The following is a 24,848-nucleotide window of genomic DNA, read 5'->3' as shown; positions in this document are numbered from 1 at the left end:
CCTCCTCCTCCATCGTTCCCTTCATTTCCTGCCATCGCAAACCTCCCCCACAGCCGCCGTCCCCCACTCCCCCCGTGCCCAGTCTGTCACGAACGGAAGGGACGTAATGCGAACGAGGGGAACCTCAGCCAACCAGCATCGCTTAGGCCTTTCAGCCTAAGAATTCTGCACGAACCGCGCCCAGGGCCCGTCTCGCTTTTCACCGGGGTAAAAAAAAAAATACTCCAGCATGGCGTTTTTCGAAAAAGCTCCCTGCCGGCGCAGATGGCCGCCTGCAAGCCGCGCCAGCAGAACACATCCGGAATCCAAGGTATGTGCAAGCCATATCCAGAAACTAAATTTCAATTGCGTGCATTAACACGTTCAGCAATTTTGTGCGTTTCACCTGGCTCGTTCATAGAAACGAATGAACATTACAATCGAGTGAATTTTCAGTAGCAATAAATTGAACATTTGTTGCATTTCTTTTTAAGTTTCATGTGCAGAATCTTGTTCAGTGGCATCAATTTTGTGACGTTTGCGGGGGCCGAACGAGCATACGGTCTAAACGCGCCATAACATTTTGGCTCGAAGTCATCCGCTAGATTCTAAGTCGTCCAGCCGGACTCAGGCCTCGTCGAGCTCGCAGAGGCTCGCAGCAAACCCCGTGTTGGCCGTTTCAACGTAATCGTTCTCCGTTTTCCGGCCCCGCGAAAAAATGCGGCCGTAAAAGGTGCAGTATTCCGGTGTGCAACGGCGGCGGTTTCACCGCAAGATCGTTCACGGTTTAGCACGCCATCGATTCGATCTCTCGGACAGGGCCGATTACGGCTCTCGGCGCGAAGCCGCACGCGTCCCCCTCCGCCGAGGCGAATTTCTTCCCGAGGCCGGGCAATTATCGGCATTTAATCAAAACGACCGGCCATTAAAGTATCTAGGTAAGCGATCTAGGCGGGCCGGACAAACGAGCCGTAGGAATGCTTCCCGGGAAGCGTTCCTCGCCGCGCGCCTGTAACCGGCTGGCTCTCCGCTCGGCTCCTCTCGCGCTCCGCTCGAGTCCGGCTCGCGGTGGTCGGGTTTTAGGGCCGGCATCTGATCGGCACGTCGATGAAATTTGTTGACGCGCCCGAAGAAAAACGGGATTGTAACGCCGACCGGGTACCACGGAGAAGAAGAAGGGGTCCGAGCTGCATGCTGGTTAACACTGGAATCCGTGTTTTTGCGGGGGGTCCCCCTGGACGCACGGCCTGGAATCCGCCGCGCCGAACAATTACAATTAAGAGCGGTTAGCGAATTACCGAATGGCCCAGGCACGCGCGTATCGGGAGACCGCCATTTTCTTCGAACCCGCAATTCCGCGCGGTTCGCGAACCTGGGAAAGCGTCCTTACAAATTGACCGAGTCGGAGAGTAAGTGGAGACGGATGACTGCACGGTGGTCTTTTTCTACGGGTTCGTGCCGGTGCCCGATTTTTGCGCGCTGTGTTTGAATCTGCGAGAGATGCTTGCGAGATTGATCAGTCGATTGGTTTGGAGCTTGCTTTTTGGCGAAGTTGGAAAGTCTATACTGTTGCGAGCGAATGTAGCACGCAGTCAATCAATTAAATCGTTGCTTTATTGTTACCGTAAAGTAGAATTTACGCACAACTTTTGAATCCGTGAATTCCTCGCATTAAAACTTCGATTTTTGGCACTTTCTCGTACAGATCTACAGAATTGTATTAAAAACAGTTAAACATTTCTGGGTTGCCAAGGCGAAGTTTAACACTGGAACTTGATTTAGTGGAGACTTATTAATCCCTCGGGGACCACGTCCGTGCATCGATGTCAAAGTGTGATGAATTTTTCGGAATTTATTACTACACTGTGGATATTATGTATTTATGACAAAAGAAGTTTGCAGTAATTCAACGCTAGACCTACCGAACCAGTCAAAATGACTGGTGCAGGATTTCTGAAACTCTGAAAACGTTTCCACGAGAAATTTTTTAATATATCTCTTCTTTGGAGAAGGAACCTGAACAAATTCAATGTTGTTCTTATAAAAGAATAAGTGTAAGTCACGTTTCGGTTGCGGTAGTTCTAGTGTCAAAACAGTAGGAAAATTGAAATAATTCAGGATTACTAATATAAAATTTTTAGCTTCTTAAAATTATTGCAGTAAAAATGGAATATCCCTCGCAATTAAACTGGACTTACGGGCCCCCTTATTATGGCAACTTTTAAATTTTTTAATTCACGATTATTGAGATTGTAAAGACTTAATAGTTTCATGAAGTAATCTAAAATGGCCCTTCCAGTGGTCCGTAGACCTAGTAGGTATTAATACAGAAAATTTGTATTTAGTACAGAGATCCACGTTTCAAAAACGATCAAAAGTACGGTAGAAAGCCGAAAAGAAAGCCTACATCAGCCGTCAGTCTCGGCAAACGATGGAATACCGCAAAACACCGGTTTTCAACAGTTCGGGACCGGCAAGATACATCGGCGGTTAACTTTTCAACTGGCAATTTTTCAGTGGCGCGACTCTCTCTCTCGACGGGATCTAGATCATTTATTTTTGCGGGCGCAGCTTTCGATTTCATCGGGTGGGGGAGGGGGGGGGGGTGAGCAACGGCGGAAGAAGCCTCCGGGAGAACGGAACGGGGGAAAAGCGAGACAAGAGTGGGAATAAAAGGGAGAGAGGGAATTGAACGAATGAACGAACAGGAGGGGAACAAAACAAAAAAAAAAAAAACTGGGAAAAAATTGGAGAATCAGATAACTTCGTCGGCGGTCGAACGCGTTTCGTCGATACACCGGCGCGGGAGTTTTGATGAATAAGCGGGAACCCGGTAACGAATTTTGGCGGGAGCGTTGATCAACCGTTACGGGGGTATCGTAATGTGACATTCGAAGCGTGTCGTGTGTTGCGGGCCCGGCGTTAATTTAAACGTCACGTTATCTCCCGCACGTCCCGCGTTTTATCATAAGAGCCCTTTCACGAGAGCCGTTCGGTGTCGCGCGACCGTGTTCCGACCAGCGTTCGCGCGTTTTTCGCGAATTGTTCATTAACTCGCGGCGGAAATCTGCCATTAGGTGGGGGATGATGCAAAAAGTCCGCAGAAATAATTCGGGAATCGTTCTAACAATAACAAATAATTTTTCAGAGCTGGAAGAATAGAGGATTGGAGATGATCGTGGTAGTCTCGTGTTGTGACCGTCAAATGCTAAAATGGAGGTGATAAAGTAGATTTGAATTATCATGGAAGGTTTTAGAATTCGTAAAGAGTAAGAAATTAGTAGTATTTGTTAGGAAAAAAATTTTATTGTCAATGGGGGACAAGAACGAGATGCATCAAATTTGATTTAGTTAAAAATCATCAGACCTAACCCAGACCAATGAGGAGCTTGCTATTTCATTGAATAATTGTAGGTTTTTCTCAAAAAGCATTAGATTGGGCAAAAATTCGTTCGACTTTTCTGAGGCCTCTTACACAAACAAAGTCGAACAAACTTCTCAACTTGATACTTAACAGAAATTGAGTTGTCATGCAACTTGTAACAGGCGATTTAGACGCTTCCTGCTCGTAAGTCAGTCAGCGACTCACTGACAGAGTCCAATTGCAATATTTCGTCACAGACACTCGGTCGTCCATGTGAAAATTTGCGTTTTGTATCAAAAACCAAGGAATCAGGAAGTGAACCATAAAATAATATTAAAAATGTATATATCATGAAATTGTGACGGTTTTTGGTACGTTCCGATTGAAACGGGGAACAATTATGAAATTTCTGTCTCGTAAAGGTGGCGGGGAAATTTGCCGTTTCAAGAACGAGACACCAGACGCCGAGCGTCTCGTGAGAAATGGATGCAAAGCTGCGACCGCGAAGCGTCGCGATTCGGGGCCACGGTTTCACGCGAAATTCGTGTCGGTCCTTGGCGACGCTCGCAGAGGCCCCAGTTTCTATTCAGACATTTCCCGATGGTAAATTATTCAACGAGTGACCTGTTGTACGTAGACGACGCGGCTGTCTGCTTTCGGTTTCCCTTCGATTTATGTTGCACGCGCGCCACTCGCCTCCGCGACCTCGATGCGCCTCCCTTTCTCGAGTCACACACCTCCTACGCTGATTAACTATGCTCGGATTAACGAGCACTCTCTCCCGTGAATCAGATTTCCACTCTAAACCTCCGCCATTTTTTAATACACGCAAATATCGCGTGCCGAATCAAAATGGTCAAATTCTGGTCTTCAGAATTATTAGTGAGAATTAATTCACGATGTTTAAACTGGGGACATACACACTCATATTTTCTATCGATACGAAAATTACTTGAAAATCATTTTCAGGAATAAAAATTTATCGATGTCTGGAAAATTTTGCTCGCCCCTTAAACATTCTAGTCTACATTTTTATTGCTGGAAATTGTTCACAAACGGTCGGTCAATCGATAGAAATAATATGTAGATATGTTTCTCTTTCAAAGATTGTTAACTTTGTAAATCTAGAAAATTTTACACGGTCCCGATTTTCAATCTTATCTAAATCATTTCGAACTGATTATTTAATCGGTAGAAAACACCGGAAGCACTGGTACACTGGTTCCCATTGAAGATGCAAACATTACCAATTTTTTAATCAACGCGATCATTCTAGATTGGAAAATTCAGAACTCCCAACTCGCTCGCCGTAAATCATTCTCAGCAGGTTATGTGATCCATACGAAACACTCTAAAACATCTCTAGCACATTCACACCATACTTTACATCGCGAATAGAACAACAAGACAAATTTTCCTTTCCCACGGCAAAATCGCTATATCAATGAAGAGCTGAGCATGAAGCTAATCTAACCTTAACCTAAAATCAAGATTCAGATTAACACGAACACCGCGCAACATCCGAACCTAATTAATAGCGCGCAATCAGTACATTCGTCACAGCCCTGTCACGAGCACCGAATTCCCTTCCAATGATTCTCCACGGTTTCAAGATGAGATAAAGCAGATTTCGAAGATCTGGTTTCGCAGCCGAAAACGAATCCGTCATTGTTGAAATTCGTCCGACGGCCAGCAGCGAGGATTTTTTTCGCGTTTTTGCCGCAGCGAGCCGTGCACCAACCACGTTCCTCGAATATTGAACAGGACCGTTTCTCGCGATCGGATCTTACGTTCTTATTGGCCGATCGTGTTATTGCGGCAATTCCGCTCGTCGTTATTCATCGTCGTAATACTCGTCTCGCGCTCGGCGTTCCTTCTGCGCGCAAGAACTGGTCGGCGAAACACACCGCGTACCGAATTTTTCGCGTACACGTGACTGGACTTCATTTTCCGTCGACCCGAACCCACGAACCCCCGTATACTCTTCTTTGAGTCAAACGAGAACACGAGCCGATCGCTACATTTCTCGAGAGAAAGCTTTTGTAATAACCCTCGAGTGGAGAGAAGTTCCAAGAAATTCATACGGAGTTGTCAAAAATAAATGCGTGAAGCAGTTAAGTTCTAGACGGAGAAAAGATTTCATAATTTTGTATAGTCTCTGATCCGCGACTACGGATTTTTTGGTAGAACCTTCAACGGCAATAGCAACTTCAATCGTAAACCAGTAACGTAATCATTTAAAGAAGACTTCTAAGCTTCCTAGTTGGTAGAATTATTGAGAATCCAATTAATAGGCTTCCGGTAGATAAAATGTCATTTTGAGGGTAGAGAAACAGTGTGTTCAAAATGTCAGGTGAGTAGCATTCTAGAATTATGAGTGAACTGATTCGGTGTCACTTCCCATTAAAATAATAATGGTAGCAAGCTGCCGGGCTTCACACGCGATTGTTAATCTTGTCAACACGAATGACCATGCACTGTGTACCATATACTGCATTGAAACGGACTCGGCAATCCCTCGGATTTTTCTCATGAAAATACAATGAAATAACTTAATGGAGACAAATGTGCAAATAAAAATATAAAAACACTATGCACAGCAAAGGATCCAGATCCTCGACCAACAATCCCACCGATCTCCATAAAAGATTCGCACTGAACCGGAAATAAAGGCGCGTTGAATCTTTAACGCAAGCGGTACACTTGCACTACCAAAATAAGCTAGGCCATTGACAGAAACGAGATCGGTAGCATCCTTTCCCAGAACACTGTACCGTCATCACTGTATCCCCCAAGCACTATCCTCACCATCGCATCGGGAGCATCACTTCCCTCAAACATGCATCAGCAATGGTGCCTCGCGTACACATAGCGGGAGCCTAACCAAAATAGAGGGTCTGGATCGTCGACGATCCTGATCATCGATTCGTTCGTTCAGGGCGGAAGAGGCAGTCGAGAGCTCGGGGTATAAATCGGTAATCCTACGGGGCTGAAAAATGCAACGGTCACAGGCTCACCTCCGTCGCTTCTTTTTCCGTCGCCGTCGTCGGCGCGGTCTCCTCCTGGTCTCCCCCCTGTGCAAGGGGGTAGCTAGGTTCCCCTGTAGTTTCAGGGCCGTTGCTGCTACGCCGGGCCCGGGTTCCCCCTCCGCCTGGCTTCTTCCCTGCACCGGGGGCCTTGTTCGTGCCCCGGCGCTGGGCCCCGTCGTGGCTGGTTCTTCCCACCAGGCGCCAGCAGCTTCTCCTCGTTGCTGTTCTGGGTTCTCTGTAGATCGCGTCGAGTCACCGGGCCAGCCAGACACCTTGTGGAGCGGGACCAACAGCAGCAAACCGACGACACCCTTCGCGGAACATGTGTCCTTCGCGGTAGCTTGCTCAGCAGTGAACCACAAGGGCGTTCGAGTCCAATCACCATCACCTTGCGCAACGTTCCGCGAGAACCAGAGAGAAAGAACTATCCTTCGAACCAACCGTGTGTCACTGAACCGCGATCCACCAAGCTATCGGAACTCGATTTCACGTTCGGCGAGCACTCTATATCCAGGCTATGTCGTCTGCGGATGAAGAACAATAAAAAATAAGCGAGCGATTGCCTTAGCGAGTCATGCACCCGTCGCGCGGGTCTTGCGATTGTCTAGGCCTCTGTTCGATCCTCTCTTCCTCAAGGCCACTGGCTCCGATCGTCCCCCCGTCTCTGTTAACTATCAGTCCCGGGTCTCCAAGGAGCTAGACGAAGAAGCTTTCGGTTGAAGGTGATCGGCTGCCTCTCGAGGCGGTCATGTCTGCGTCGCACGTGCACTCCGCGCTCGTGACAGGATCGGTTACTCTGCGGACCGGTGCTTGTCGTCACCGATGGCCAGCCAACGACCGCCACGGCACCCTCATCCTGTCGTCCCTGGTCCACCTGATCGAGACAACCGTCTTGCACCGTACCGGGGGCCAGCGTCGAACGGACGGCACCGAGTCGCTCGATTCTCATGGAAAACCGCGGGCTTCCTCGCACCTCTGTTCTCGCGCCGAGCGTAGATCTGAAGCGGGAGATGCGACCACTCTGATCCGCGAATTCCGGCCGCTCGGTTTCGCAGCCTCCGAGAGCCGGCGGGACCAGAGCGCCGCGACGCGAGGCGCCCTGTGCACATGCGTTAAACTGCGCCCCTTCCCCCGACACCCTCTTGCACCCCCGCTGCCCCTCGCCATCTTCAATCACTCTCTCTCTCTCTCTCTCTCTCTCCTTCCCTCCTCCCGTCTCTATTCTCTCTTTACGCCCCCGTGATCCAGCACGATGGTGGTTGCGTATTCCCCCGCGCGCGCCGCGCCTACTCTTTCCTCCAACGCGTCTCATGCTTCTACTTCGCGCGCGATCTTCCCGTCTTTTTCCACGGCTTTATCTAGCCGCTTTCTCTCGTCGCCTGGATGCTCCTCGCTCCCCACGTTCTCTCCTTTTTCCTCTGTCCCGTTCTTCCTTTCTGCCCCCTTTCCCCATCTCTCTCTCTCTCTCTCTCTCTCTCTATCTCTGTCTCCGTCTTTCTCCCGCAGGTTTTGCTACCCCTTGGACCGGGGGTCGGCCGAGGAGACTGTCACGCTGCTTCTTTCTGCGTCAACAAAGGGAGGCGTACGCTCGACAGCGTTTGATTGCCCGTATTGGATCTCTCTCGTTGCGCCCGTATTGGACGCTGCTGCTCCGTTAGAAGCGGAAAATAAATCGTCCTCGGACGACGGATCTACGCGCGCCGACCCGCTTAGAAACGCACGGCGACGGACTGTTTATGGGGGTGCTGAATTTTACCAGGGTACCGATTTATTGAACGAGCATGGGGGTGCTGAAGTTTTCGAAAGCGAAACGCGCGAGGATGTTTGGTTGCTTTGGGGAGTTCCGGGGTACAAAGTCGAGCGTTGATATCATTATGACGTTATAAAGTCCTCGCGGAACTGTTTATTGCTTGCTTGAGTAGGCAGGGTAACTTGGTACGAATCGTAAATTAGCTGATATTCATTTTAAGAAATTTTGGAAACTCTGGAATTTCATTTCCGACGCTTCGCGTCGAAACTCATTTGGGCGATCAAATCGCAAACGATTTGGAATCTAACGTTTCAGATTAATGAAATTGAAGAGTGCTCGACGGACATCTGGATTTATTTTCAGGTTCAAAGAGATCCGAATTAATTTTTCCTTGAAGAGAAGTCTGCGAATAAAATCGAGATCGAAATTTTAGCTGACTGTTCAGGCAGAACGTTCAAATGAACTCGGGTCTCGGTACGAACGTGGGTTAATGGATCGATTTATTTCAATTCGTCGCCAATACCTCGCCCTAGCCTTCACTAATTTTAGCCGCAATCATTAAAGTATATTAAACGACATTACACAAGTCGGGATACCCAGCATAGGAACTATGTTGGCGAGAAAAAAAAACCTCCGGCATCTTGTTTCTCTAGAGAGCAGGATTAAGACGCCGTAAAAATGTTCGCTCCGATGCCAATAAAGTGCCATAAGAATATGCATTGAAACTATAACGTACATCATATCATGAATATCGTAGAAAATTTTAGTTATTGTCATGAAGGTTAATCAGCAGTAGACTTGTCTTTTGTATCGAAAAATGTTTCAACAATTGCCAATTCACATTACGGACACTGTATGTGTTCTATACACAATTTAATTAAGGAACTTATTCATAAATTATACTACGCATGAACTACGTATTGTCCAGGAGACATGCCCGAGCCATGTTATGTTTACACTCTTCGTCAACCGAGGCCTTTCACAAGATATATGTACCCCGCGGTAGTGGGGATAATTCCGCGACGTTTATCTTCCAGGTCTTGGCGACGTATATAGAGAAATGACTGTATTATGTAACGTTCCGTTGCTGAAAACTCCATGTATACAAGAAAAAGTCTAAAGACATCGAATAACGAAGCTATCGTTTTCGCAATGGATGAAGGAATCGATCATGGATCTAGAGAATAAAATCGGTGCGAAAAGGCGAGTCCTCGCGACGATCATCGGAGACCACGTGCCTGCAGTTCGAGCCACGAACGAAACGTACGCGTACGCGAATCGAATTGAATGCGAAGCTCTCGAACCTCGGCGAGACGTGCACGGCCTACGAGCTTGCGGACCGCGCGGAAAATTGCAGAAAATCCGGCGCGCGCCGCTCGCCGACGGATTCGGCCGTCAATCTTTCAACAAGCTGCGAGAACGACCGGCTACATCAGCTTTGCAAACCCGGGATAGAGGCGGACAGATACTTTCGTGCGCCCTCGCCGCGAATAGAGCCTGATATATCTATCTCTAACGCGAGGCTAGGCAGGAAGTGCTTTAAATAGGCGAACACGCCGCGGACGAGCGGCGTGTCGATCCAGAAACCAGTGTAATTCACCTGTGAATCTTTGGTCCTTTGTCCCGAATATATCAAGCAGAACGGTGTGACTGGGTGACCAATTAATTCCCACGTCTTGTTGCGCCGTTGTCTTCGGTATTTAGTTTTTCCTTGTTGGCTCAGAGACATTGTAAATAAATTGTTTCAGAATGTTTTATGGTTCTTGACATTTCTCTAATCATGCATCTGTCCTTGTTCTTCTAGAAATAAAAATTTCTACTCCAAATATTTTTCTTCGAATATTTTGTGGGATGGGAAGGAAGTATTTTCGATAGAATATACTCAGGAGGGTTCATTACATTTTTCTAATCATTCTGTTCTACCAGAATTAAAAATTTCTACTCCAATTTACTTCGTTCAATATTTGCAATTGATATAAAGATTTTAGGTAATTACATTTCTACGAGATTCTTCTAGCTTCGACAGGTCCTACAGTTTGATTCATTTATTTATCACAAAAGTGTCCTGGAAAAAATTCTTCAGAAGAGTCTCCTGTCCCTGAATGTTCTACCCCTCAATTTTCCAGAAGCGATGGCTGAGAGCACCACTTTCCATGGTGTAATCTGTGTCCGGAAAAAAAGAGCCCAACATCTGGAGGAATACATAGACAGAAGCCTCGACACTCCCATGGGCGTACATGGGCCCTATCTTTGAAAGACACTAACCAGAATCTCCAGAAAACACACGGTCGCTCATAAGCATCAGAACACGTACCCAATCCAAGTCAGGTTTAAAAAGAAACTTCCAGGCTAAATCGATGGAAGATATTATACAAAGAAAATGTACAAAGAATCAAGTTAACAACACAGATGTAAAGTTATATTTTAGAACAACCTTTTCCATCAACTGTACTAAAATATTTAACTTAGCTCTGGAGTAGTCACATAGCTAACAATCATCATATATTCGAAGGCAAAGGGCATGAATCATCACTGACTTTCTATTAAACCTTTCATCACGAAAATTGAAGATCTCCAGAAACAGCGTATTAATAATTGCTGAAACGAAATTGGAAAAATTATAATAATTGACGATAGTCACCCACGCGATGGCAACATCATCTTTATCTTGCCCTCCCTAATTTACATTTAACCCTTTGCACTCGAAGCTATTTTAACTCCAAAACGAAACATTTCTTCCGACCTAGAATGTTTCCCTTCTGCATACTTTTTTTTCATGTTATACATACGAAAACGGTGCAATTGACTCGTACCGAAATGATTAGTAATTTATTAAATACGAACAAATTTAATAATGTAAGAAATATTTTTGATAATGATGCAGCAATTTTTAGTGACGCCTGACAGTCGCCATTCGAGTGCTAAGGGTTAATTCTCGGCGCGCAACAAATTTAGGCAACACCAAAGCTACAAAGAGCGTCCGAACGGTTGCGCCGGGTAGGTAGTAATAAATTGGTAGAAGCAACGGCCGTTTTTCTCAGCGCGGAGCAGCTCTCAGCGACAAATTGCCCCCATCGAATTGGCTCATAAAGTCCGCCGCAGTCCGAAGCGTCTCCCAATTACGATTTACAAGATGTAAGCTTGTCGCGGGGCAGCCAGAGTTTAACACTTACCGGCATGGCTATCAACGGCGTAGGCGTACCAGAAACATCAAAGCGCTCTTACCTGCAACAATTAGAAGAATTTGATTAATTAACGCGAAACGGGGAATGCGTCCAGCGGCGAGGCGCGCACCGAGGAAATTAATTGCGAGATATCGCAGATAAGCGCCGAGGAACGCGGCGAGCCCACTAAAGAGTGCGTTACGTTATAAATATTAATTCCGCGGCGAAGATTCCGCTTCGGCGAGATCCAGCGTCCGCTTATTAGCGTACGCGAGTGTTGCGTCGCGTTATCGCGGCTCTAATTGCTTGTTTGGAAAAGTAAATCCTTATCTGCTCGTGGCGTTCCGTAGAACGGTAGGTAGGTCTCCTGTGTTTCCTCGGTCGGCGATACTATTATAAACAACGATTCGGGGTAGGTCGATTTTATTTCGTGATCGTGATACCCGACTGTATGCACGGCGGATCGTGAAAGTGTTCGTGTACCAGCGCCGGGTTTATCTGATTTCATTTGATTGGTACTTTGAGAACGTTTCCAGGCGAGATGATGTACTCTAACGTTTTAATATGGGATGATTTATTTTAACGATTTAATACAAGATGATTTACTCTTGCGATTCGACGTAAGATTATTTATCCTTTGATGTTTTAATTGTGAGCTGGTGAATTGCGCGGAGTTCGTTGGAGAATCAGTAAAATTAGATTGAATGAATCATTCAATAAGATTATCGTGTAGGAAGATTTTCGCGGATCATACATGGCGAACGTTTTGTTCAATTTAGTTCAGGGTGCACCATTTTTTCGTCCACTTTAACACTAGTTTTACGCGACCTGTCATTTTGATTACTAATTGACCTAACATTTTTAATTTCCGATTATTGAGTTTGTGAAGATCCATCTACGTGGTATTACTCAACAAATTTATTTCTTTAGGTGCATACAGTGATTTCCCTATATATTTCGCCAAGGCCTGGATGATAAACGTCGCGGAACGCCGAGGACTATAAATATAACATGGACTCCTGGACGATACACGACATTGGCAAAACCCGTGTTGTTGACGTATATCGAGAATTCACTGTAATATTTAAAAAATGGCTAAAAACTTCAATAGCGAAATTTTTCTTATTTTTATACACTAACGTAAAACAATCACTTTTAGTGCTCCGTAAACCTAGTGTTAATTAGTATAAATCAGTGTAGAAACGTCTACAATCTGCTCTACGAAGCACTTGGAATTGTGAAGCCCCCATTAAAAACTCCGACTGTAGTATAAATATGGATCAGCATCTCGACGACGCAGGTTACACAGCCGCCATGTTCCAAGAGCCCGTCATCCAAGAACACACGGAGGATGGCCCGCGGAGGAAGCTCAATTCCGAGACTGTATTCTGAGCGTGCGCGATGGCACATTGTAGCAGCGCGGTCCGCATTTAATTAACTGTTGCGTTTCAACGGGACGGCGGTTGATACGCCTAATAAATAAAGGGCCGCTGTGCGGCGTATTAGGTGGCGGCGGCGTCGGCCACGCTATTTCCGGCGGCGGGGCCGGCGGAGATTTAAAGGGTGGCCGAAAAGCGCTAAATTTTCGGGCGGGTGCGGCGCGTAATCGCGGCGCGGATCGCGAGAAATTAACGGTACGCCGAGGCTACGGGAGCGTGGCCGGAGCCGGAGAACGCGAGTTGCTCGCTCGCTGGTTCGTTCGGCCCGAGCGGAATCGTAGCGTTTCCATCGCCGGAAGTTGCTCGCGAGTACGCACGGCAAAAGCGGAGAGACGAAGAGAGAGAGAGAGAGAAAGAGAGACAGAGAGAGAGAGAGCTGCTGGAAGAGGCGTCAGACTACGGGCAGCGGCCGTGAAACAAAGCAGAACCCGGTGCCCGTGTAATTGGACTCGCCGGGACTCTCGATGCTCCCTTCAAGAACCCGCCGGACCAGGATCCATTCCTTTTTACTTGCTAATCCTGACTTTTAATCGGTCTCGCCTGCGGACACCGCTGCTCCGTGACCCGTCGCGTTACCGAATGCCTCGCATTCTTCTGAAGACCAGCCTTTACGACGAGGATACACGATTTTTAGGTACTGTTATGTCTTGTTAGACGAGGAAACTTCAAAGCCCTCAGTGTTGCTTGCACAGACATGGTTCGTTAATCTCTTGCCGCTAGACAAACGACTGTTGCCAGTGTGGCTGTAAGACAGTCGTAAAACAATGACAAAACACTTTTGTTTCTAATATGATTTCTTTATGAAATTATTGCCGACGTATTCGGGACACTTTTCTGAACGAAACGATACCGAACACGACGCAATTTGGATCGTATTTACATGTTTAATCCATGATATAGTAGAACCTCTGTTGTCCCAACTAAGGAGAAAGTATGTGTGCTCTGATAATTGCATTTGTGTCGCTTTAAATTCAACTGCTTACTTGTCAAATAAGTATTCGTTTATACTTGAGAATTCAGGTATCTTCGGTTCGGATAATCCAGGTTCTACTACATTGAATTAAATATGGTCCAAATAGTATCGTGTTTGGACTCATTTTAATCAGAAAAGTGTCACAAAAATGTTGACATTAAACAAATGCGTCATTAAAAAATATAATGATTCCAATTCCAATTCTCCACGGAAAATCATTTATCCACCAACTCCACGAAAGGGTCGAAGGTACTTGTTCACACGATTGTTTCATTGAGAATGTTTGTATTGTTTTTTGGGGGATCAAGAGGGGGTACAAAGTGGCGACGAATCAATTTGCCGTGGTGTAGAATACCACAGGATGCCGGCGTCGTACAGAAAATGCGATTATAGCAAGGCGAAGGCAAATGGCGTCGGTAGGTGACCGTCAAAACGGCAGCTGACCGTTTATTCGTCGGGTTAGTGGTTAGCCGAGTTCGCAGAGAGGGAGCAGGGCCCCTCTGGCAATCAGTGACCTCTTCCTCCTACTTCTTCGGAGGCCGTTCGAATCTCACGATCGTAGATATATTATGTACGTTCGGTAGTGGTCCGCAGATGGTCGTCGGCTGCGTAAGCGTGTGCCGCACAGGCTACGTGACCCAGTTCGTTGATCAGCCGCGTGATATCCGCGTGGCCCCTTCGGATCTCCTCGATCCTCTACTCTTCGACCACGAAGGAATCGTCAAGCGTTATCATCATATAATTGCTGGACTTTGTATCTGCTCATCTTTTCGATTTTCAATTCTTCAGTGTAGACTTTTCAGTGTTCTTCTCCGTGATAAAGAGAACACTTTCGAGACTTATGACAGTTAAACCCTACCAAGGCAAAATCCTTCTAACAATTCTACGGCAAGGATGGATAGATTAAATTTTCAGGCATCGACTCTTTTTCATATATTTTTGAATCGTAATTGTCAAGTCTTCTTCTTTCAGGAATATTTCCAAAGAAATCTCATTGAATCAAATTTTTGCAAGACAATATTTTTCTTCCTCTGAATCTCTATTATGACTGCGAACTTTATGCGTTTGTGACAAAAATAGGTACGCACAATTTAAACATGGACATTAGTATATTAGTTTGAGCTTAATAAGATAATTGAAAGAAGACAAATTTATATTTGGCTCCTGGGCCTTGCAATCAATGTTAACATATTTTATTTCGCATAATGATCCGTAGTCTACTTAGAACAGTCCCCTAAACCCTTCAAGCCCTCTTCATTCAACACAAACATCCCTAAGACGTCATCCCAACGCTTTCCAAGCAGAAATCAAATTGAAGATAGACCAAACAGAATTCCAACCCCGCAATTTCATTAAATCGAATTGCCAAGGCGATAATTCATTAATTTTAAATCTCCACTGCGACAGTCCTAAAAATGAACAAGCCCTTCTGATCTCGCAGGGACATCCCTGAAGTAGTCCACCAGCTTCCAAGCAGCGGCATACACGAACCAAGCAGACATCAAAGTCGGAATCCGTGCATGTTCCAGGTCCAAGACATCGGAAGGGAACCTACCGCGAAGAACCAGGTCGGACACGGTCCGTCGGCTCCCTCGAAGCCTGAAGAAGGGACGAGGGATCGCAATAGCCTAAGCGTTTAGGATCCCGCGCGTAGCGGCGGCGGTTCCATCGTGATCGTCGACGTCTCGCGAGCCGGCCTCGGACGCGAAAGGGGAATATCCAACCCCGACAGAGGCGAACTCTCTGCGGGAGTAGAGAAGAGAGAAGTTTCGCCCCGGAGAGCGTGACGGGGGTGGAACGAAGGGTGGCAGGCCACGAGCCGAGGAGGACGCTGAAGGAGGACGCCGAGCAGAGGCAGAGCGGAGCAGAACGGAGCGGTGCCGAGCCGGGAAGCGGAGAGCGCGAGGAAAACGGCGGCTAAGGGGGTGCGCGAGGGGATCAGCCGGAGTTGGAGCGATGGCAGAGTATTGATTTAGTGGGTTTCACCGTCTCCTTCTATTTGTCTCTCTCGTTCTACATCTCCGCCGCGTCTCCGGCTGCGAGGGCGCATCGGCTCGTCCGCTCGTTGTTTCAGGGCTTCGATTTCTTGGCTTTTCCGGTGCCACGCCGCTCCAACTCTCTCGCGACGAGTCCCTTCTTTTTTCGTCGTGGAACAACGTTCCCTAGACTGACTAAACAGGACACCATGCATACAGAGATCCTACTGTTGTTTTTTGGTGGGCGACGCAGGCAGAATATTCCTCGAAGCCTTTTGGCGAATTTTGTTCGTCGATCGTCGAATCACGAAAGCAGATTCATGCAAGTTTCAAAAATATATGAAAGAAAATAGGTACAATTGTACTCCAGAGAATTGTTGTCTTTAGATTTTAAGGAGTTTTATCGACCCACAAATTTTATTAAGCAGCATAAAATTCTAGTTTCTTTGTAAACCATTTAATTGTTACTAGACTGTATCGATTGTAAGAGACAGGAGGAAAATTCATTCTCCTAAAAATTGTAGGAGAATGACTTTAAAGTAACAATGCTCTTAAAGGTCTTTTTGTCTTTTGATGTTCTCGTTATATCGTTATTAATTATTCATCTATTTATTTCTATTACAAATGCATAAAATCCGTCTAGTACCGGAGTACATTAAAGTTCACAATTGTTCATTCCCTCTACATTGAACGAACTCAATTTTTGGAGATGGTATGGAGATGATTGGAATTCGGCTAGACAGTTTTTTGGTTTTTTTTTTTTGGTAAAGCGTTAGAATGTTTATTGTTCGTGGGTGGCACGAAGGGGCAGTTTTCAAAGAGTGTTAATCGCGAGTAATCCGTTCGAGGACATTTTTCAGGAGCGAGCGAGAAGGAACGAGTCGGCGAACGAGCAATAAAATACTCTCGAGGCGTCGAGCATCTGCACGAGCGTCTCCGCGGATCTTCGTCTCGAATCCTCGGCGTTTCCGCTTTCAGCACACGTAGCCGAACAACGTTCTTCGCTTTGACTCTCTCCTTGAATAAAATAGAAGCCGCGGATTTCCGTGTTGACGTCGCCATGACGATCGAGTTAGTTCTCCGATCGCGAGACACGCTGACGTCCGCTTTCCGGAGAGCTTTAGGCCTGAAAAGACCCTGCGCCGCGCTTTTAAACGAGAATTCAAATCACCAATAGGTATTAACGGAAGAAATCAATTTCTTTCCAACTTCCTTTTCTCGCGAACAACGTAATCTCACGCGCATTTTGTAAATACTTACTTAGAAAATATAATATCATTATAATATTACTCAATATAATATTTATTTCATTTTACTTTCCTCCTAATCACATTCCTCCAAGTTTACTGACTGCATCTACATCTACAAAAATCACTTATTATCATTAAAGTCTGCATATTCGCCACAGAAAATGGCGTCTGCATATTCAAATCGGTCGATGCCAAAAATAAAAATTCTGTCGCTATGATATTTGTGAAAAACCAATTAATCATCGGATAAAAACACCGTCAAAATTGATAACGAGTGTTTAATAATAATTTGAAACATCGATGTTTGTCGAAAGCGAGCATTTCAGAGCCGAAGGTCGTCTCACGTGAAATTTCTTTGCAGGGCGCAAATATTGCTTCAGTCATTATCAAACAATCGCCAGGTTTGTTCAGGTGAACTGTCGGGAGGGAGAAAAAAGTGTCGTCGATCGACAGGCGATTCGCGAGCCAGCAGAAAACGACGACAACAACGACGCGAGGTATGCAAATCGACGGCGACGACAACTTCGTTCGAATGCCGATCCCCGTCGAATTCGAACAATTATCGGGCCGGTCACGTGTTCTCCCGTTATTTCCAACAAATTCCACGATAGCTTTCGCGTGTTCTAGCGTTCGATCGTTCGTTCGTTCGCGACGGCCATCGCTTAGGTTAGGACGATTATTTCGCCGATCACGACGCTCGTTAACTAGCGATTCGGATAATTCCGGCGAGCCTTATCGCTCGTGTTTTCTGAGCTGGTAAACGGCGAGCACTGTGAGCTTTCGAGACATCTGTCCGTCTGCCAACTGACACGACGCCTGTATGTTTCTGGCGTTAATTTACGGCGCGTTTGGCGTGATCGGCGATGAGGAAAGATCGGAGATTTTAAAAATGGAGTTTCAATTCGCGCGGTTCGCTCGCAAACAAAAATACGAACCACTCAAATTGGCGTTGGCCATGCAATATTGCGACAGAATCGTCGTATAAATTTTACTACTAAATACTATTTATTTCTTTCAAGTCGAAATAAAAGTTCATTCCTCTGCGATCACTATTTCAACACTGAAGTAAACGTAGACAATTGATTAAAATTTCTTTCAATTATTCAGCATGAAATTTACTGGATAATTTCTCGTAAAAAGGTCCTTGTACAGTCAATACAAGTAAAATAAAAATTCCGCGATTGGACCGTAAGTTTAGCGTGAACATGTAAAAATTCGCTGTGACAAGCTGGCGTCAGAAGAATGAATGGCAAACGCTTTTTCGGATCCAATCGAACGGACGAGCTTCTCGATGAAAAAAGAGAAAAAAACAACAGCAAAGAAGCTTCATCACGCCGGAACAGAGCTCGCCGGATGCGAGAATTCTTGCAACGGTGTTCGTCGGCGCTGGTTCCGCTAAACACCGGTGTCCCGTGCACAAAGGACAGAAGTATAGCGGACAGGGCGCGGGGCATCATAAAACTGAATCGTCGACAGCTTAATTACCGTCGTCCCCGATTAACAGCGCAATTAATAATCCGATAGTCGCGGCAGTTCGAATCAATTAAACCTCTCGGCAGCGGAACGAACGCGACAGAGAACGGTAACGCTGCTGCAGCACTCGCGATCGCGAGAGAAAGAGAGACAGAGCCGGAGAGCGAAAGAGAAAGAGGGAAGCTCGTGTGTAATGGCTGGGAAAAAAAGGGAAGAGCAGACGGGTGGGGAAGAAAAACGAGATAAACTCCGGATGAAAAAAAATGGGGGATGGAAAATATCGCGTTGTAATCGCTGGGCGATCTAATTAATAATCCTTTAGTTATAACGGCCGCGTAACTGCTTAGGATACACGAGAAGGGAAACCGAGATACTATCTCTATACAGTTAAGAGGTGTTTACAACTTCGGGCAGGGAATCTGTGGGTAAGTGGTAGAGAAGATGGCAGTAAATATTCCTTGGGTGTCGGTGCTCTCTCCGCTCTCTCTCTCTCTCTCTCTCTCTCTTCTCTCTCTCCTCTCTTTCTCTCTCCTCCTACGCCGCTTTTCCCCGGTTTCCTGGTCTCGCCTTCACCCCTCCGACCCCCCTGCTTGGCCCCGTGCAACTAACCGAGGCACTCTTCGCGTCGCGGAATTCCAATTTACCCTCTTCGAGGGATCTACACCCTCTTCTTCTCCTACCGATCCACCACCGATCCCCTCCATCCCCTCGATCGTTCACGGACGCCGCCGATCGGACCCGGCGCACGCTTCAAAACGAAAACATTCAATTGATGGCGTCCTCGGCTCCTTCCCGCCATTATTCTTCCTCTCCAGCTCGATTAAACTTCAACCCCTCCAACGAATCAGGTTGTCGCGCTCGTTACTTCGATCGACAATTTGTTTCTTTCTTTCCTTCTCCAGCGTTTTGTTTCGCACCTTCCTCTTCGCTTCGAACCGCGCCGTCCTTTTTTTGGGAAAACGATTGGTCTAGGTGCGTTTGGCATTCAAGAATATACCGAGACGTTGGCTCGATGATTTCATCAAATATTTTTACGGAAGAAGAAGTCTGAAAAAATTTCTTTACCCCACTAGCGGTTGTGTTATATCCTAAAAAGGACCAAAACGTTGTGTCGTGTCTCCTTGAAAAGTTTCCAAAATTTAGACACTAAAAATGCATAAAATCTGCAGTAAAATAGTGATGCGTGTTACCATTTTACTGCCTCGTACTACTTCACCCTATTAGGGGTCGCAGTATATTGTCAAAAGGATGTAAAATTGTATAGTACTTTCTTCGAAGAGAATCTTACCAGCCCAAACACGTGGGAAATGTTTAAAATTTTCAATCTAGAGTGTAACTAATTTAATGAAATACATAACGTACATTGTTGTACTATTTTCTTGCACTTCTGGCAGAGCAACGAAGCAATATGCTCGAACAATTCATTCAAACTCTCTTAATATATTTATTTTGCCGCCACGGACGAAAACGACGGACCACAGGCAGAAAGCAATCACCCGCCATTTTCCCTGCCGTCCCTCTCCCAATCAGAGTTCCTTCCGTGTCACGGAATTTCAATTTACCCTCGCGGTCCCTTTCCCCTTTGCAAGCCATTGTTCAGAAGGAAAACACTCGATTGATTGCGTTTCTCCCTTTGATTCCTTCCACGCATTTCTGACCCTCCGAGATGGGGAAACCGCTTCTGCCCAGTAACCAGTAACGTAGCAAGAGAACTTCTTGCAACGGCGCACTCTGTTTCGTCTAGTAAAACGAGAAAAGCCCCGGTAATGAAAAAGTAATTTACTCGAGGCTCTGCACCGAAATACAAAGCAAGTTATTCAGAAGAAAATAGGTGAGCAAGAATGCTCGGTTATCGTTGAAGTTCCCGATAAAAACGAACCGGAGTTAATATCGATTTTATTAAGGCAAGGATAGAGAGAGAGGGGGAGAGAGAAAGAGAGAGAGAGAGAGAAAGGGAGGGAGAGAGAGAGAGAGTTTGGAAACGCGCAGCTCTTGGATAGTATAGCAGCTGTTGTGACGGGTGCTTGCCCTCTCGAAAGAGGTTCCAAGACCCTGCTGCCCCTCCTACGAGCAACGAGCATCCGTACGAAACTTTCAGACAGCACTTCTCAAACTTGGAAATTATCATGTCGTAAACAAATTCGTCAAAACCGCGGAAACGCTCGGAAATTGTGGGACGGTGGGCCACCTACTTTCCCAATTTGTACGGAATGTTCTGAGCTTTTGAAAATAATTATATTGCACGTTTTACGGAACACAAAAAAATAGAAAATAGGGGTAGTACAGAGGTGAGCGTTTTAAGCGATAAACTACGTGAACGTAAAAACGGAGACTAGATGAAGATGAATGCTAGAAAACCTGTTAGAAACAAGTGTATTGATCGAATGGAACGTTTCAATTGCCAGAACAGAAAAATATAAAATAAAAATGGAGACAGTGCCTAGACATTCTAACATTCTTTGGGTTCCACTTTCTTCCAAGATGGCTACGCGGGGTCACGAAAGAACACTTCAGGGAGTCCAGCTGACTTTAACTGGACTTTAACTGACTCCGACCGGATTTTAACCCAACGTTTGCCCGTGGACCAAGTTACTTAAGAACCCAGAGTCTCATTCTAGCCCTCAACCACACCTGGTTATACCGAAACGCATAACTCAATGTGGCAGATGATTCCACGCGCTCGTATTGAAGTATCCATATAATATCGGACTCGTCTCGCCACCTTTTCTTTAAATAATTGACTGTTGAACTGGTTTCAAAGGGATTCCTAATTGAATGGCTGAAGCTTGCGACGTAACAGCCATGAATAAAATCAAATTTCCTCACCCTTGTCCGACTCGCTTCTACAAGTATGGAATCAACATTATATGGGGTGTGAAACTAAGAATGTCGTTGTCGAGTTCTTAGACGCTGAACAATGTATAGAGTCTGTGCTTTTTGGAGCATATAGTGTGTTCCAGACATGGCTTTATGTACTTTTTATTTACTCAAAATAGCAAAACTGTAATCCAATGAGTAAAATACGTGAAACAATTTTCGAGTATTCTTCTTAAAACGAGTAAAAACATCTCAGACACGTTTTCTATTATTCGATCGTCGGGTGGCGAATAAAATATCGCAGACACAAGTTTAAGTCGGCGAACAAACACCGCGGGGGTGGAAAATCGCGGTGGGTCTAAGCGGGCAGGGTGTTTAGCGAGCACACGTGAGTCTATAAAAATAATCCGCGGGGAGGGTTGCACGGTATCTTTCCGCTGGAAATGGAAAAAGAAAGGGGGAGAATGGCGGTGTAGAGCGGGATCGCGCGGGGATGGGAAAAAGCGTTGCTGACGGCAGGCTCGACCGATACGGTAGAAAGAGAGGAGGGGAGAAAAAGAGAGAGCGAAAGAAGGGAGGAAAGGACGGAGCTACCGCGTGGACTGGAAATGAAAGAGCCCAACCCCGAACGGGGCGATAATTCATTCGTGAACCGAACGAGGCAGCTGAATCCGGCGTTGCACACGTGCACGATTTCGTAGAATGGCCGGCGCGTTACGTGGAAACTCGCGGGCCCCGTGTTTTGCGAATTTAAACCCCGCCACTGTCACTTTTTCCTCTGCGAATGATCATTTTTTCGACGTCGATGGAGTCGTCCCGGGGCCGATGGACGTCTTCGATTGATAGAAGATGGATGTTGCGCTCTTCGATGAGTGAGATTGATGTTTTTTCATGGAATTTGTTCGGTTCGCCAGTGTCGGTCTTTAATTTCTGTTACGGAGAACAGAAACTGTGTCTTTGAAATTCACTGGGATTTCGTGAAAACCTCCGGCATGGTCACTGGTATTCGACTTTATGGAGGTCTCTTCATTATTGAGACCAATTAAACTTAATGACTCGAATGTTCAATTTTGCTTCGCCAATGCATCAGAAATATTGATTTAACAGACCTGGTAAAAACAGAAAACTATTCAGTACGAAATAAAATCTGTACGAATTAATTCAGATTATTTGACCCAGAATAATACTTTCAATGTTTTAACTAGCTGCATTTTTAGCCAAATCGCAGAAGTGGTTGTTTATCAAGATCGTGGTTAATATTGCGCAACGAGATCAGAACGACAACGTCGGAACGCAGCTACGTCTAGAGGCAACCAGAAGATTCAAGATGATCTGTTTACGGTTAACTCGAGAAGCGGGGATTACAACGCGTGGCCAGAAATTTATGAACAACGTCGGCGAAAGTATCCCCGGCAATTCTTCACCTTCTCGCTTTCGATTCTACGGGAAAAGCAGGTCCGCGAAACGGTACACGATCGATCGCGCGAGTTCCCATCGGAACGTATCAACATTTTCCTTTGTATCCAAACAGCGATTCCCATTATCGTATCCTGCACATCAAATTTGCATTAACCTTCCATATAATTCCTCATCGATTGTTAATTCCGTTCTTGACGTTCAAGATTTTCTTCATCTTGTTTTTTTTTTTGTCAATCTCTTAATGACATTTCATCTTGAACAACTTCTCGGTGCAGGTACTTTACATTTTTTGATTACTTCCTCATTTACGTGTCACTCAACGTCATTTATAACAATTTTCTGATATATTGGACTTCTTTTTTATTGATTCTAAAGGTAGCCGGTTACTTCCTTATTCATTGCCGAGTCCAACATCTTGACAACCACGATTTTCTTGGCAACTTTGACATTTTATCTTCAACAATTTCTTGATACACTTTCCATTCTCTGATCTCTTTCCGATCTACGTTTTCAGTAATTAAAATCACAATGCAACCTGCCATCCGCTGCACAAAATTGAATTCTCTTCGCAGAAACAGTAAATCTTGATCAATATCAAACCACTCGATCTTGATTAAACTTTTCCCCCTCGACATCCTAACCTCCTTTCCCAGCCCTCCATTTTAAAAAATGAAACACGATATCCGCGATGAGACAAACAAGTTCTAATAATAAAATTGCTCGAGGTAAAACTCTCGGTCCTCTTCGATCCACAGGAAATGTTACACTTTGAACCGCCGATGGTATCGCACCCTCGCAATTTTTACGTCCACCATGACGCCCTTGAGTCCTCCACTCGCAAGATCTCGCCGGCTGATCCTGCGAAACTGATTCCGCCAGGGGATGATGCGCCTTTAGATCCTTTAGTTTTCTCGAAACGTTCAGATCGTTCTGTCTAAAGGTTTTTCCAGGGGTCCTAGTATCTTGGTGGGGCAAAAGTGAAACTCGCCTCTCCCGTACTATTGTCCTCGTTTTTCCGGGCACCGGGCGAAACTTAGGGACGTGGAATGCCTTCACGGTCGCGACCCCATCGGCCCCGGCGACTTTCACCGCCATAAAAATATAAAAGACCCGGTTGCGTGAAACTGTACCGAGGACCCCGGGACCCGCTCTGGAATACCTACAACAATGAACTTCGCGCTTTCGATGCGAATCCCCTTGTTTGCTCGCCGGCGTGGCTCGTTACCGCGTCCCTCGTGGAAACTGCGAAGAATTTTACTTTCGTTGCCCGACGGACCGTTGGAACGCTGCCTTGGTGCTTCATGGCGCGCCGCAAGTGAAAACTGAGTTTCAAATCTCTTCTCCTCGTTTATTTCAACGACGATCTGCTCAAATATTACTCCTTAACACTTTGACCGCCAAACTAGAAACCTCAAAAATTCCATAAAAGTTTTTTAATGAAATAAAAATTGAAAGAAATTAAATGTGTGATATTGAGTAGTCCTCCAACTTTCTTGAATTTTACAGATCCTAATCAAATTTGGTGCAATTAATATATTAACGTAAAAATTCATTTCAAACCTTGGACAAATAATTCCGTCACCCACATATGGGTGACATGGCAGTCAAGAACATTCTCGCATCTGGTAGCTAAAATTATTTTTTTGCTTGGTTACAACTTTTATATTGGAGAAAATGTACCACTGTCTTGCTGAATTTTTTGCATAGACCTGACTGCAAGTGATTATTAAATGTTTTTCCTCTATTAAGTATTTTAGAAACTGCTATAGTACAACTTCATTTATCTCTTTTATACAAACAAATTTGTGTTTACTGTCAGACGAATTTTTCAAAATTGATTGCACGTGGACTATTGGATACGATACATTTTCAAAAATCAATTACAAATTTTATAATTTGCAGAAAGAAACCGACAAACATGGCGTCGTTCCTGAAGAAAAAATTTTGTTCAGTGAAATAATCAAGGAACATGTTTATAATTCATAAGAGATCTATTCGCTGGACAAACAATTTTTGAAGGCGCAGATTAACGACTGGAGGATATTAGCATTTATTTTAATGGAGTTTGCTATTCAATTTCAGCGGTGGGTCCATCGGACGAAATAATTGATTCGATCCGGTTTATTTTCAATTAATCCGCCGTAGCAGATCCAAGGGCAGGTTAAAGGTTTTGCGAGCGAGTGTACCCGGAGAACCCCACCCCTCTGAAGACAGC

General features: G+C 45.4%; 1 protein-coding gene across 6 annotated transcripts in view; it reads right to left on the bottom strand.

Moving 5' to 3' along the window:
• The window catches only part of Antp (homeotic protein antennapedia), a 210,054-nt gene that overhangs the window by 69,745 nt on the left and 115,461 nt on the right, over positions 1 to 24,848 (bottom strand). The window contains exons 1-2 of one of the 6 annotated variants that reach the window (XM_076786432.1): positions 12,509 to 12,570; positions 11,296 to 11,347 (exon numbers count right to left, since the gene is read on the bottom strand). The exons of 3 other annotated variants lie outside the window; for them this stretch is intronic. The gene's annotated coding sequence lies outside the window, so the exon portion shown is untranslated. Of the gene's footprint in view, positions 1 to 6,360; positions 7,406 to 11,295; positions 11,348 to 12,508; positions 12,571 to 24,848 lie in introns of those variants that run through there. 2 more of the 6 variants (XM_076786431.1, XM_076786427.1) reach the window with 2 other exon arrangements.

Source organism: Halictus rubicundus, chromosome 4 (genome assembly GCF_050948215.1).
Source record: "Halictus rubicundus isolate RS-2024b chromosome 4, iyHalRubi1_principal, whole genome shotgun sequence".
NCBI lineage: Eukaryota > Metazoa > Arthropoda > Insecta > Hymenoptera > Halictidae > Halictus > Halictus rubicundus.
Note: the sequence above shows the minus strand (reverse complement) of the source record. Positions and strands in the feature narration are given on the sequence as shown.